This window comes from Coturnix japonica, chromosome 5 (genome assembly GCF_001577835.2).
Source record: "Coturnix japonica isolate 7356 chromosome 5, Coturnix japonica 2.1, whole genome shotgun sequence".
In the NCBI taxonomy this organism is placed as follows: domain Eukaryota; kingdom Metazoa; phylum Chordata; class Aves; order Galliformes; family Phasianidae; genus Coturnix; species Coturnix japonica.
In genome coordinates, this window is record NC_029520.1 from 14,617,224 (window position 1) to 14,632,377 (window position 15,154).

The 15,154-nt window shown below is 36.1% G+C and overlaps 1 protein-coding gene across 1 annotated transcript in view; it reads left to right on the plus strand.

Moving 5' to 3' along the window:
- The window catches only part of PDE3B (phosphodiesterase 3B), an 83,094-nt gene that overhangs the window by 11,977 nt on the left and 55,963 nt on the right, over nt 1-15,154 (plus strand). The window lies entirely within an intron of this gene.

The window sequence follows — 15,154 nt, forward strand, 5'->3', positions numbered from 1 at the left end:
AAACCTTTCAACCAAATTATTATTATTTTTTTAAATAGTCTAGAACATTTGGTAATGCAATTTATTAAACACTATTAAATGTTTCTTTGCATTTACAACGGTATTTCCAGAATCCCTTATGAGAGTACTATATTAAGTCCATAACTGAAAAATGATGCATGTGTAGGCTGTGTTTAAAAGGGCATGCATGTTTATTTCTGATGTACTCATGCAGACTGTACACTTCATGTTAATATCTTGCAGTATTGAAAAGATATTTGATTTTTTGTTCCTCTGTTTCTGCGAATTAGCTGCAATGTTTGTTCACCTGCTTCATTTTCTACATACATAATTGCAGATTTGCCAGATCTGAGCTGTTAACATGTAGATTTTTAAAATATGAGCTTATTCTTTTACACTTAAGAAGAATCTGTACGTCTTCAGCAGTGTGGATAGAGGGGACAGAGGTTCCATAAGTTTCTTTAGGAGAACAGTAAGCATTTAGCCGTCTTGCTAAAGTTTTGCCTAACTCTATTGTGTGAGTGAGTGAGGAGAGCAAAGTAGGAGTAGCTTTGGCTCAAGTGCTGTGGCTGTGGTAAGAATAGCTGGCTGATTAGTGACAATAGGGTATGAACTGTGCCTCAACAAATTATCTCTGAACAACCCTTTGTTTTTCCTCCATTCAAAAGCAAGGGGAAAGGATTAAAGAGTTTGTATCCTTCAAACTATCTTCCTGTAATGTTTTCCCTGACCTTTCTAATACTGATGTTTGTATATGAACTTGATCTGTTTCATTCAGATTACCATTTGTATAGAGCTCTGTTTGCCATGTATAGAACTCTATGGCAGACTTTGCAGAATATTTTTCTAAAAGGAAATTCTGAACTTTATTTCTACTTTCTGAGTAATACTTTGGCTCAGCATGTCTTCTAGACTCCCAGCTGTGCTCAGGTCTGTCTTCTAGTTCCCATCAGCTCTGCTTCACTCTTTGAGATGTTCTGCAGTAGCATCCCTGCAGATTTCAGGAAAAGGAGTAGGCCAAGAAAAGCTGGAGTCAAGAGCTGCGACTTCCCTATGTTTGCCTCTTCTGAAGTGTCATCTGGGAGGTTATTCAGCTCGGTGGACAGAGCTGTATTTTTTTCTTGTGTCCCAGGCAAAGCTTAGCAGGAGACAGAGCTGGAGTGTATCTCCATTCTGTATCTACATTCTGTAGCTGGGAGACTGTTATAAAGCACGTAATGGTTCTGACTGTTGCAGAAGTGTTTGATCTTTGGTATTTGGATAAACTCCCAAACATATCACAAGGCTCGCAGAGGGTAACTGTCTCTGCAGTATGGCCTTGTTATATATCAAATAACTAAGTTCTTTGGTGCCTGTTTAGGTATGAGTGACTTTTGATGCCCTCTGAGAGAACTTTCTGTGGATGTTTCTTTGCTGTCTAATTCAGATTGCTAAAAATTCATTTTCTCCAAGTTATCCTGAGCAGCCATTAGTTAATTTTGTACATTCTTTCTGAGCCTTGAATCCCATAACCTAAAACCATCATGTGGCCACCTCAAAAACTGTACCTTGTAGGACCAAGGAAAGGGAATTGCTGTCCAGTCTGGAGATGAGATTTTTTCCAGGTGCCACTGGTCCATCATTGAATAGAGCTGGAATCTTTTGGATCCCAGGGTAATGTTATTCTCACTGGTACCTGCTGGCCTGTATCCTTCTCTAGCTGTTTTTCCAGTCAGTTGAAGAAAATTGTCTCTTGGTGGAAAAAAAAATATTTCTTTCCCTATAGTCATAAATTTACTTCTGCCTTCCTTCATACTATAGTGGTGCTGGAACATCAGAGTGAGGAGGAGTGCAGGAGTGTGGGAAGAATCTAAGAAGAGATGCAGTGGAAAACTATATTAACAGCAGAAAATCCTGCTGTCTAAAACATCTCCATTTAGAGAAACGCATCACTGAGAGGCTAGAAAGTAGTTAATTGCTAAGAGCACTGATTACATCGTGTAAACATGGTAGCCCTTTTTGCTTCTTGTTTTCTAGGTAAGTATAGTTGCTAGTACATACCAGTACACTGGGTGTTTTTATTGTTTTTGGACTTTTGTATTAGTGTACCCATTTGCCCGTATACCTGGACTTTTATTTTATTTTATTTTTTTTACCCCAATGCTTTTCTTTCATAATAAGACTAAGTTGTGACACTAGATTTGAGCAAGAAGGCCTCCCAAGAAACTGGAAAAGCCATGATACATTTGAAAGATTTAGACTATTTCTTTCCATTGGAAAACCAGGACTAGAGTTCTTGTTAGAGCAGTGAGCAGTTCTAACTTGATATGATATGGCCTTTGTTGGGGGTTAAGGGGGAGGGGAGCAAAATAGTTTCTAGCATTGTCTTCTTTCTGCATCTTCACCTTTTTGATATCTTTCTGACCACTGCAGAGAACTAGATGTTATGGTAGGTTATTTTATTGGCTGTAATCTGTTTCAGAGTGTGTTGGGGGATTTCACACTTAAAATTGCACTGGGTAGATCAACTGATGAAGGTAAGAGACTTTTTAAACAATAACCTTCATGTGCATTTTGCCTTTGTGAAGAACTTCCCAGAGGTTTTGGGTTTTTTTTTGGGTTTTTTTTGTTTTTTTTTTTTTTTAAACAAGATGACCTTTATCTTTCCTCTTTCCTTTTTGCTTCCTTTGTGCCCTGTGATTATTCCATACTACTGAAAAACTATTTAAGTTTTGCACCAGATAAACACTTATGTCAGCACGTAACAGTTGTGTGTTGGAAATAGTTTGTTGTGTGTTTATTCCTGTCACCAAATAGCCAAATCCTCGAATTATCCTTATTAGAATTCAGTTCCTCTGGAAGAGGTGATCAGTAAAATTCTGGAGTTGTGTAATTAACGTTGGAGGTACAGGTAATTGGATGCTTTATGTAAAATCTGCAGGTGTTTAAGCTTTTTACATTTGAATGGGTAGAGGCTCTCAGTAGTGTTCCTGTATTTTTGTTTTAAATGCAAATTAAAAGATAAATTACAAACTCTTATTTAGGACCGTTCTCTTTCTTTTCTTTTTATTTTTTACTCAATTCAAAAGAGAATGCAGCTTAGGTAGCCTGTGCAAAAGTGTGAGAAAGTTGAGAATGCATTTATAAAACATTTTTGTACGAGTTGATTTCCAGATACGATAGGTTAACCATAACGCTGTTAATCAAGGGTTAAGCTCAGTATGTTTCGCTGGCTGCCGACTGAAACAGGATGCAGTGACTACATTGTCAGACTGCTGGTGTGAGTGCAAACAGATGAGGAAATGCTGGATCAGGCACTTCAGCAACTTGGGCTGTTACCGAGGAAACCGTTTGCGTCATACTTGCCAGCAATTAGCTTACAGTTCTTTTATTTTTGATAGTGTTGCAAGCTGAACTTGACTGTTACAAAGGAAAAGGCTGCCTTCATCTCCAACTGTTAGGTTGTGGCTGAGCTGTGGCTGGCGCTCATGAGAATTTGCAAGTGTAACTTGGGATAAATTGCAGTTATTTCAGCTCTCCAGTCTGCTTCTGCAAATAACACTGAGCTCTGGATGATGTGCAGTCACATTTTTTCTTTTCTGAGTGACTGATCATCCCTTGTTAATGAAATCAAGCACTGCATGAGTTTCACCAAAGCTTCAGGTTTCCCCACCTTCTCTAGCAGTTATATCAAAGTATTCCTGCATGTACAGAAATATTATGTATCCATTTTGAAAACTGTTGTTTTTGTATTACTTGAGGCTTAACCTCTGAAATAAGACATTCTCTTCCTAATAGGCATGTATATATTTTTTACTGTATTGATTAAACTCTGGCAACTTTTAGTGTTACCCAATCACTGATTTAAACCAGTGAATGTTGAAAAAAAGTATGTGTTTTGACTCAGAAAATCATAATTCCTTCTGCATTTTGCTTATACTGTGCACAGAGTTACAGCATCTGGTTTAATATTGATGTATGTTGTTAATATGGGAACTGCCTTATGGCTGCCTATGGGAAGTTATTTTTTAGAGGAAAATTGTGCAGTGAAAAAGCAGGTTAAACCAATATTTGTCACTGTCTTTACCTTTCTGTTTTTGTGTGAATAAACAAACTGCTGTTAATAGTACTTAGTTGCAGACTAGGCCTGTTCAGATGTCTAGTACACACGTTCCTGTGCTTGTATTAAGCTTAATAAGTTATTATATTTTCCATCTTTTAGTACGAAGATTTTTTATTTACTTAGGAAGAAGCTGTCCATTTATTTATTTTTTAAAATTTTTTACTTTTTTTTTTTTTTAAGTGAAGGTGTTTTATTGTCGTTGTTCTTTTTTAAATAATACTGACAGGCGATCTCCCAGAGCTGTATCTGAAGTCTATAGGCAAAGCTACTTTAAAAACAAACAAGTAAAAGAACTTAAATAAGAGACATGGAAGGATTACTGTGGATACCTGTGGTTCTGCACAATTGTGGTAGATACACTTGTCCACAAAAGTCAAGCAGCCTGTGTTTTGGGGGGCATTTTTTACACTGTATACAAATGTTGTCTATACTTAGCTGGCAATTTGGATTGCATTCCACACTGGTATTGCTGTCTACCTGGACTGAGATCTTTCTGTGGGGTTACTTTGTTGTTGTTAATAATATAAAAAAAATGTTTGGGTTGGGTGGAGTTGGCTGAAGCACTGAGATGCTGTTTCAAAGGAAGAATTTTGCTACTAGTTTGAAATGGTTTGACTGACTTGTCCAGCCTCACTAACATATGTCATTGTGTGTGGCCATTGCTTGATATGTGTTTTATTTGGTGTGCAGTCCTCGTATCTCCACCTCAAGTTAGAAAGTTTTACCATCCAGAGCAGTGAGCACTGGGGTTTAAATATGTAGCTACCAAATGGTTAATAGAGGTGTTAATAAAACAGGACCTGGATATCTGAAGTTTATGTGAATTTTGTTGTTAATTTTATTTATTGCTGACAGTAAAATGGAAGTTATGGTGCTGACAGATCACAGTTGGATTCTGTGAGTGTATGTCTAGGAACTTTGCCATTTATTTAGGCAAATGCCTGCAAGTTATGCAGTGCATGAAATGTATGGAATATTTTGTTTTATCCTCATTTAGTCATTTTGCCCCATAAGCCTGTCATCATCATCAGCAAAGGAGATGGGAGTTATTACTCAGTTATAATACTCAGTTATTTTCTTTCCAAAATTTCATATAGTCAGCCTGACTGTTCAGTATATACATGTTTCAAAAGATTAATTGGCAGTAGGAGTACCTGGTAGTATCTGGCAGTATCTGGTGTATAATCTTTCATGCAGTATGATAAGGGACCATGTTTTCAGCAAAGTCTGTGAAGATCCACATGATTTCTGGAGACGTATTTGTTGTATATGGATTATAGATATGCCTGTTGTAGTCTTCTGAGTATATAAGTCAGCTCATCTCACACTGTGCATTCTGTAACTTTCAGAACCCGTCATATAGGAGAGTGCTGTGAAAGAGAAAATGGTCTCTTCCATCTTCCAGTGTTTGTGATTCTTACTGAGGTTAGCAAACCTGTAAATTGTTCTTTGCAACTCTTACACTGTGCAGTACTATATAGAAAATTGCACTGAAAACAGCAAGGAAGTGACGGATAGTCCATTGTTTCTTTGCATATATAGCTAAAATAGCCAACAGTAAGATCACCTAATGTAGAAAGCTTTGTGTCAGGAATATTTTCATGTTTTTGAGCATTAGTATAGCATTATTATATAGCATTTTTCTCATATCGTGGTTATGAGCCTAAATGATCATTAGGATCACCTATGATGGTTTTTAAGATTCTTTTTCCCACTGTCTCATTTGGATAATATTCTTCCAGACCTTTCTATTTTAAAGCCACCTTTACCAGTTACCCTTTTGTTCCAGTTCAGTCATTAAGAGCAATACAATCCGTGATGGCAGTTTACTTCTGTTCATCAGCACCTTTTTTCCTGATAGTAAAATTTCTCTGTTTACTCTGAGTAGGAAGCTTCTCTTCAGCTCCACCCCGAAATCCCAAGTTGAGGCAGTTGTAAACCTGTCAGTGGGCTGCTTTGTTTATTTTGGAGTTTTTGAGAATGAAGGCTATGGAGACTTAGTGAAAGACATGACTTAGCCACCTCTAAAAACTTCCAGCCATGTCACACATTTTCCTTTTGTGAGTTTCATGTCCATATATTGTCCGTGTCCAAATAAATAGTTATTTTGCAATTATTTTTCAGCGTTAGTTTTCATCTCTGTCAGTTTGGTATCCACATAGAATCTGAGTTCTTTATTCAGTATGATTTAACAGTTTACTTAAATCCTGTGGAATGGAGAGCTCTTTTCTCATTGCGTTGTCAGTTGCAGGTGATCTTTCTGGGTCATCAAATTTCACTATAATTTTCTCTGGGGATGCTAATTTTATTTAAATAAATTGATTTAAAATGTCTTCTGTGTGCAGCAGCTGTTTTGAGAAGGTGTTTACTAAGATGCACTCTGGAGACAGGGACTTCAGGGGTGTATGAGAAACTGGTAATCACAGCCTGAACCTCTGATTAATCAGCTGAGGCAAGTGTTGGGTCAGCTGTGGGAGCACAGGTGAGAGTAATTTAGCTGTGCTTCCAGAAGGGGTGGAACTTGACTCCACCTCCTCTAGACCTCATTTAAGGGCTGACCACCACTAAGGTAGCAACTCTTGGAGATTGCTCCCCGGTGGAGATTGCCCCAGCTTTTCCTAGGAAAGGCATCCATATTGGTGAGTTTTTCTTTACAAATAACCTTTTGAATATTTGTCATCATCTTTGTTACCATCTTCATATCATTCCACTTTACATTGGGTCTTTAAGGTCAAATGATATTAGTAACTCTTCCATACCTCCCTCTAATTTTGGGGTGTGGAACCCTTTTGAATATGTCTCTGATATCTTCTATGTATGGTACCCTCCCTACCACTTCTCCAGCCTTACTCATCTTTCCTTCACACTTTGATTTTAATGCGTACTTGGTGATAATTCTTTTGATGCTTAAATCTATGCTCAATTTAGATCAATCCTTATGTAGTCATTACAAATGTTAAAAGGTACTTGTTTGACCTTAAGACATATCCTTTCTAATCCGACCATCTCTGCTTCAATATTTCAGTTCCTTGTGCGCTTTCTGGCACTTGCAGTGATGGAAATGGTCCTTCCCAGTACCATCTGCTCATTCCTGCTTTGGCTCTGTCCCTCTTTCTGCTGACACAAGCGTTCATGAGACTGCACAGTGATCTTAATTGGGGAACTAATCCATGTTAAATCTAATCAGTTCTTTTTTGTAGTTGCTTGCCACATGTCTGCAGGAATACTTCTTCTGCATAAGGGATGGAGTGACACAGGGATGGGAATAAGCAGCTGGAGGAGGACGGAACTCCATTTTTGTGGCAGTGCTAACTTGTGGTAGTCTAAGAGAAATAATGGCAGTGCAGTTTAAAGAATGGACATGTTAGAACTTCACACCAAATCATCTGGAATAGCGTTTCCTCAGCCCCCCAAGGCCTGTGTTTGTTCTGTGTTTCTTGGGTGTACTGCATGTTCTGCATTTATCTTCTTGAAATACAAGGAACAAAAGTTAACGTACACATTTAGCCTTGTGCACTAAGTGGGGCAGAGAGTTCCTTTGAAAATCAGTTTAGGATTCTGTGGTAATAGATGGTGTCCTACTATGTTCATATGTAATAACAGATTGAGCTGATCAAGAACACATGTGGAGTCAAATTATTTCTTATACCTGAGTATTGAACTCTTTTAAAATAGTATTTTAATGCTATCATGGTTATTTGAAAGGCCTTCACTATTTCACAATGAAGTAAATTGGAAACATAAAATTGGAACAATGCTGGGTCATCTTCTGAGTCTTATATTCAGTGACTGCCATCATGCTCCCATCTACTAAATATTTAACTTGGTGATGTGAGAAAATACAAAACTTTTTTCTCAGAAAGTGGTAGTACAGCTTTCCCACTTTGATGTTGCCAGATGTTTTGATGATTTTTCTGCTTGTTTTTCAAGCAGTTGAAATTCTAGATAAAATTAGTTGATAGAGTAAGAAAGCTTCAACTCTGTTCTCTACAGTAACTCTCCTGTGAGACTGCATTGAACTTCATGGGACAAATAATTCTCATTACTTCATTCCTGCCAGCTTCAGAGTTCTGTTAAAATTGTAATCTTCTGTAATATGGAATTGTGCAATCTAATAATGTGTCACTTAGTACTTTCATAATAACTATGAATCTATGTTATGTTCACCATAAAGAGATGTTTGCCCATTTGTTCTTTCTACCATCCCAGTAAAATCTCTAATGTAAAAGCCATCAGCTACGGTCCACGTTCTTTGGCTGGAGGAGTTCGGAATGGAGAAATGCAAATAGGTGCACTTTTTCTAACTCAACATCTTTTTCTAACTTAAGGACTGGTCACCCAATTTAAGGTAGGGTGGTTTTCTTGTTTGCTTGGTTTTTTTTTTAAATAATGCTAGGGAAGATAAAGTAGAAATTTGCACTAAAGTTGATACTTAAAAAAACAAAAACAAACAAACAAAAAAAAAAATGCTGATTAAATCAATGATTGTTGAAGATTAAATTCAAGTATGGGAAAAGTGAGAGGAAAAACATGAAAAGAACAATAACCTGGAGAGAAAATGTTAATTGCATAAAGAAGAAATACAGTTATAGTTAGAAGCAGCATAAAACTTGCTACTGTTGTTTTATTTGATCAAGTTTTAGTTTGGTTTAAGTTGAAATAACAAGCTAAAGCTTGATCAGTTTTATAAGTCCTGATAGTTTATCTTCTATGCTGCTTATTCCTAGCCAGGGGATGGATTTAGAATACTTTTAAAAATTTTATGTAACACTAAGGATTTATCAGTACTTGGGGTTCTACACAATGCTGTATGGAGTATGAAGAGCATACAAGGTCCTGTGTCACTACTCTGTGAGATTTTGAAATAAATATGCCCAGATGGCAGAAATATACTGGACAATACAAAGATATTTTAACAAAGAATATTGTTAGAAACATTGCAAGAAACAGGTGAGAGCAATTATCCATTGACTAAGAGTTAGGCAACCACTTTTGAAGAGTGCATAAGTGTTTATCAGCCGTGCATTATGATGACTACAAAAAGAGATGATGACACTGCAGCATTTTAAGAAAAGTACAGTGACTACAGATTGTGGTATCTGTATCTAATGCTGCTCACAGTACAACCGAGGTAATTTGCAGCATACTCTGAAGCCTTCTGAGAAAAGTGGGTGGATATTTTGCATTGAATTCCGTTCCGCCATTAATCTTTCTGACTAGTTGAACATTTGGAAAAGTAGCCTATAATGCTTTAATATTTTGCCAGTGTTTCTTTTGACGTTGATGTGCTGTCAGAAGCTAAATATTTTATGAAATTTTTTTGTAAGTGGTTGGTTCTGATAGGGATCCAAAACAAGGCCAGAAATAGGCAATTCCAGTCTGATCTCCCTTCCTTATTTTTGGTACTATGTGGAGTCTCCAGTCAAAAATTTCTCTTCCTTGTATCTTAAAATGAAAATCTACTGTGTGTTGCTTAAATCAATTAATTAGCTGAGTTTCAGCTCTGTGTCACTTGAGGAAAATTCATCTTTTGGTCAGAAACATGCATTGAACAAGTGATTTCACAGTACTCTTAAATGTTTTGCTGTACTGGTATTTAATATAGCTTCAATTAACAATGAGGTTATAGATAAAGGGTTATAGATATTATTTGTAATAGATTTGTATTTATTAGGCTTTATTAAATAAAATGAAGCTTGATTCCTTCTTGCCTTGGGACACGTATAGCAAAGGATTCTTACTTTGTCAGAATGCTTCAAGATAACATTCCTGGAAGGTAATATTTTGTGAAAAAAAATCTTAAAAGTTTCAAAACATTTTGCATTTACAGTAGCAAAAATGGGAGTTTTCAAATTATTATCAATATTGGGTATTGATTGGATGTGGTGTCTTTTACTTCATAAACTTTTAAAATGTTTTAATGTAGCTCTTTGGTTTTATTTAGTTGAAAGTTTGCTGCATTTTGCTGCCCTAGATACTCAGTAATGGTTGTTAAAATGTGTACATTGATGTACCCCCAAATTCTAAAACTTACTGAAAGAAAAACAGCTAGCATTGATAAATCATTGTGTTCTTTCCACTCCATTTCTGGATCAATGTATGTAAAATCTGACTTGTTGTGTCTAAATATTAAAAAATGTCCCTTAGGTTCACACTGAAGTCTTGTAACTTAAAAAAAAAAACAAAAACAAAAAACAAACAATCAAAAAAAAAACAACAACAAAAAACCAACCACATCTGTACAACCTACTTTTATATTAACAAAGCTATTTTCACTGTCAAAAATATTGTCCAAAACCTTGAAATGAACAGTTTAAACTTAAATTGCTCCTTTTGTTTTTTAAATGTCGAAACTCATACTTAGTATTCTGACTAGTTTCAAAACTTACATAAACTTTACAATGAGCTTATTTTATTTAACTAGTCCTTTTTAATTACCATTTTAACACACTGAGCAACTTACTGTTCTAGTTTTAAAGTAGTAGCTCATTTTCCATTTCCCAAGGCAATTAATTAAAACTGTTTGTGTGACAGCAAGAGTTAACATTGTTTAAGAGTAATAGTCTGAGTCAGTCTTGTGGTGTTTGTAATAACAAGTTTCCACACCACTTTTTTTAAAGCATTCATACAATTCTCTTTTTTTCACTGAAGCATTAATCAATTTAACTGTTCCGTTCTGTAAATTAGTCATCATTTCTTTTCTGCGTAGCTTTTTCTGGTCTTAGCCAGTTCATTTTTTTGTAGACTCCAAGCTGATTTTCCTCTAAATAATGCTTTTTCTTCTTGTTAAAGCTTTAATCCTAAGATTGAAAATGCAGTCCAAGAAGAGAAAGCATCTTTAGCTGTGATTTCCAAAGTTCGTTTTCAAGAAATAATTTCCTGACTTTTGTTTCACCTTCCTCTGAAATACAAATAAATGACATTATCCCCATACTGTTTGCTGCATTTGGAAAGAAATGTTTGTTCCCTTCCCACAGGCGTTGTCCTTTAAGTTGGAGGTGCTTCCATAATTTACAGTTAATATAACCCTGTATTAACTTACAACTTAATATTTTGTAAATGTGAATAGGTATCGCTGCAATAGTTTTATCACCACTAAAATGTATACTAAATAGTGTATGTGCACATACATGTGTGTGTGCAGTCCCATTCATAGGTAGTGTCACCTCAGTACCTTTTGTCATGCTCGTACATCCCTGGTACCTTTGTCTCAGTTGGCCTAGTTCAGTTAAATTTGACAGAGAAGAATCAACTTGAATAATATAATTCTTGTATGTTTCCTGACAATCAGTAGCCAGCAAGTACTCTTGGTAGTCTACAAATACCTTCATTACAAAGAATACTGAATTTGGAGTAAGTACTCTAAATAAGGGAAAACAAGGCATTTAAGTCTTGCAACTCCAAGGTGCCAAGTCATCTAGTCCTAATGCAAAAGTTCCTAGGAGTTCATCACTTCTGCTTGTCACAGAGCTACTTAGCCCTTTTTCTGGAACAAAGCATGCTTATTGTTGAGTTGTTCAAGTTCTGGAAAGATGATATTCTATGTACTGCAACACGACAGTGTATTTTTTTTTTTTTTTGGTCACATTATTGGATTTTTCTATCTTCAGTCATTACCTGTTGCTGAAACAGGCTGTCTAGTGATGGCAACTTAACAATAAATTAAATACTGTCTTATTTATTGGCAAATTTACTTATGCTCTGAGCCTTTCTTGTAGTAGACTGCAGCTTGTTTGTAACTGTTAGATTGCAGGATGGGAATGACAATGGCTGGAAGTACTTGAACAGATTTGCTACAGCGTGAGGTATGTTTTACCGCTGTTGCAGGAATGTGAAAGCAAACTGCCCTGGTATTTTCTCATTTAGAAGCTGGAGAGTACACCACAACTTATTTTTGTGGAGCCCTTAATTGTGAAATGGAGAGCGGATATGTTTCACATTGATAGCAGATAGGATTATATGTATGTTTAGATTCTGAATGTTGCCTATTTCAACAGGGAGGTAATTTCTGGGAAGAGAAGGATGAAGAAGGGAAAAGAGTCCTTATTTAAATCTTTACTGTTGCCTAAGATCAACAACGAAACTGACTTTCTAGTAAGTCTTGCCTCTATCGGACACGAAGTTGGCACTGTGGGAGCACACTTCTAACTTTAGAATTCTGCAAGTGTGTGCTTAGTGCATTGGCTGCATTTTCAGTAACAATCTAGACCTTTGCTTCTGGGTCATCACTTCCTATTGCAAGTCACATTTAAAATATTATCTGAGTACGTTCTGAATGTTTATGTATGAGAAGTTTACAAGGAACGAGTCTTAGACAACAGAGTCTCCTGCTGGTGCTGTCTGTTGAAGAACTGTTAAACTGTCTTGCAGCCCCTTGAAGTACAGAACAGTTGGAACAGCTGGCTGCTCCCTTGATTGTTTCCAGACACAGCAACAGAAAAACGATGCTTTGTTTCCCAAGGGTGTTTGAAATCTGGCAACTCAGTTCTCAGCTGTCATGGTGGGAGACACCATGGAAAGTGAATTTAGAATCCTGGAAAAGCAAGTTGAAGCAATTTCTGAACTATCACAGAGTAAGTGAAGAGGGCTTATGTGAAGTTAGTAGAGCTGATTTTTGTCCATAAATTTGCGTGACTTTCAGATAAACTGCTTTTGGCCAAATGATCTTTGAGGATCCCTTTCACTGAGTTATTCTGTTCTACTTAGACCTTTGGCTAGTGTCAGAACGTTTCATTTTGGGATCAAATAGCTACTGCTGGCCCACATTACTTCTGGACATCGTCCAGTTAGAGTACTGCTTAGGGATGAGTTGAATTTGCAGGTACAGCTTTGCTCCAGTTTGACAAAAACTGAAACAGAACAGGAGAAAAACTGAGGTAAATGAAAGCACAAGTTATTTTCTTCAGATCAATTTGATGGCACTTGCTGCTTTTCTTAGTCTTTGTTTAAGAGAAATTGGGGATAAATTGTGTAAGACTCTCTGCATATCTTGAAATTAATATTTCAAAAATGGTGGTTATTCCCATTTGCAGTCCTTTATGTAGTTTTTCCACTTTGTCTATGAATGGTGGATTTCAGTTGGTGGGAAATAAGCAGGAAGTATTTCTAGTTTTGACTACTTTCATTTGAAGTAGTGTCTGTTCTAGTAATGCTTTCCAAATTCATAGTATTTCTTTAGTTACCTTGAAAGAAGAGGGTGATTGCATTCTCCTTCTGTGCATTTTTTCTTCTGGAGGTGTGTATGAAAAAAGCTGGTAAATGTACACACAAGATTAGGCCCAGCTCTAATGAGAACTCCTTAAATTCCATACCCTAAAACTGGAGAATACCTGCTAGCTGTGTAATACAGGGATTTATTTAGTATTTCAATAGTATTTTTTCAAGTTTGTGCAAACTGCACTTTTTTCTATTTTTCTTCAATAGATTTCAATAAGTGTAATGAAATCACAAAGCATGCTTCACATATGTACCTTAGTATCAGTTTTCAAGATGGTGTGACAAAGCACGTTGCCACATTATACGCTTTGTAAAATTTAATTCCTTTTTAAAAGAATTGTTTTTAAAAAGGCACTTCTTTTTGTGGAAATTAAAAAGAAATTGGTGGGAACAGAGCTAAAGAGTCAATGAGCACCTCGCACTAAAAATTAAGTGTTTTACAATGTGGACGTTTAAAAATTTAGTAATGGCTCATAACCATTCAGCAGTAGTTTCAAACTCTATAATCTATTGTTATAGAATTGAAAGTGTCAGGCTTTTCAAAACTGCTCATTGTAAGTTGTAATGGACTGATAAACGCAACTGCATATACAGCTTTCACACACATTCTTTCTAAATTAAAATTCTATAACTGTAAAATGAAGTTAGGGAAGCTGTCCCAGTCCACTTTTTCAGCTTTATGGTTTTATTCTTGAAAGCCTTGAAAACAATTTTCCTATGATGTTATTTAAAGGACAGTGCTTCTAAATTCCTTAAATGTCAGGCTTTGTAAACATCTCTAAAATAATGGTAGGCTGATCATTTCTATTGCTGCAGGTTGTTCTAAGAGATCTTCTGGGTTGGTTTTTTTTTTTTGGTTTTTTTTTTTTTTTTTTGCTGTGGGAACAACGGGTCTTTGTCCCTGTAAACAGTTACCCAATGAAGTCGTTACTGGATTTGAATTTTTGTTTACAGATTAAACAGAAGTGGAAGAAGCTGAAAGCTTGCATTCCAAAACTGGTGACTTCTGGTGAAGGGGGGGAATTATACCATTTAAAATTATGAAAAAATAAATCTATTACTCTTAGTGAGGTTATACTCACTATAAAGTATTTATGCAGATCGGTGTTCTTGGAAAATACAATGAAGCTTTTAGAAATTTTAGCACAGTTTTAAATGCTTTGTAAGCCTTTTCCTGAAGCTATGGTGAGTCCTGCATACTGTCATTCTCTTTTCAATTGTAAACATAGTTTCAGTACTACCACTTTTGTACCAAACGCTGTTCCTAAGCGACTGCTGACGTCAGTTGGTGCTGCACAAGAAGGTTTGTGTGTTTATCTGCTGTGGGCAGACTCTTAGAAAATATGAAAGTATGTAACTAGATTAGGCCAAAGAGGTTGCCGCTTCAAATAAGTGTATGTACTGTTTGCGGTGTCATGCTTCATTTTTTCTCTATTTTATTTTGATTAGCAATTTTATCTTCTTTTACATATGCATGGTATCTACTTTGCAGGAGACAATCAGGAGGGGTGTATGTTCCCTTTGCAGTTGCTTTAAAGGGGTAGCTTTTTAAATTTTTTCTGTAGTATAGCTAGAATAATTTAAAAGGAGCATAAAGCTTTTGCATATTTGATTGCAAGGCTAGAAATAGTATTAGAAGTGAAAGCAGGCATACAATTTCCAGTTCAGATGAAACGTGTTTACTTAGTGATTTTTGGCTAGAGCCTATACGTTTGGAATGATACTCTTGGAGTACTTTGCTGCCTGCTTTTGTATTAAACAAAATCTGTGTGTAACTGGTTTAGTTATGAATTTTAATTTATGAACATTTATGAATTCTTATTTCTTTTTGGTTAT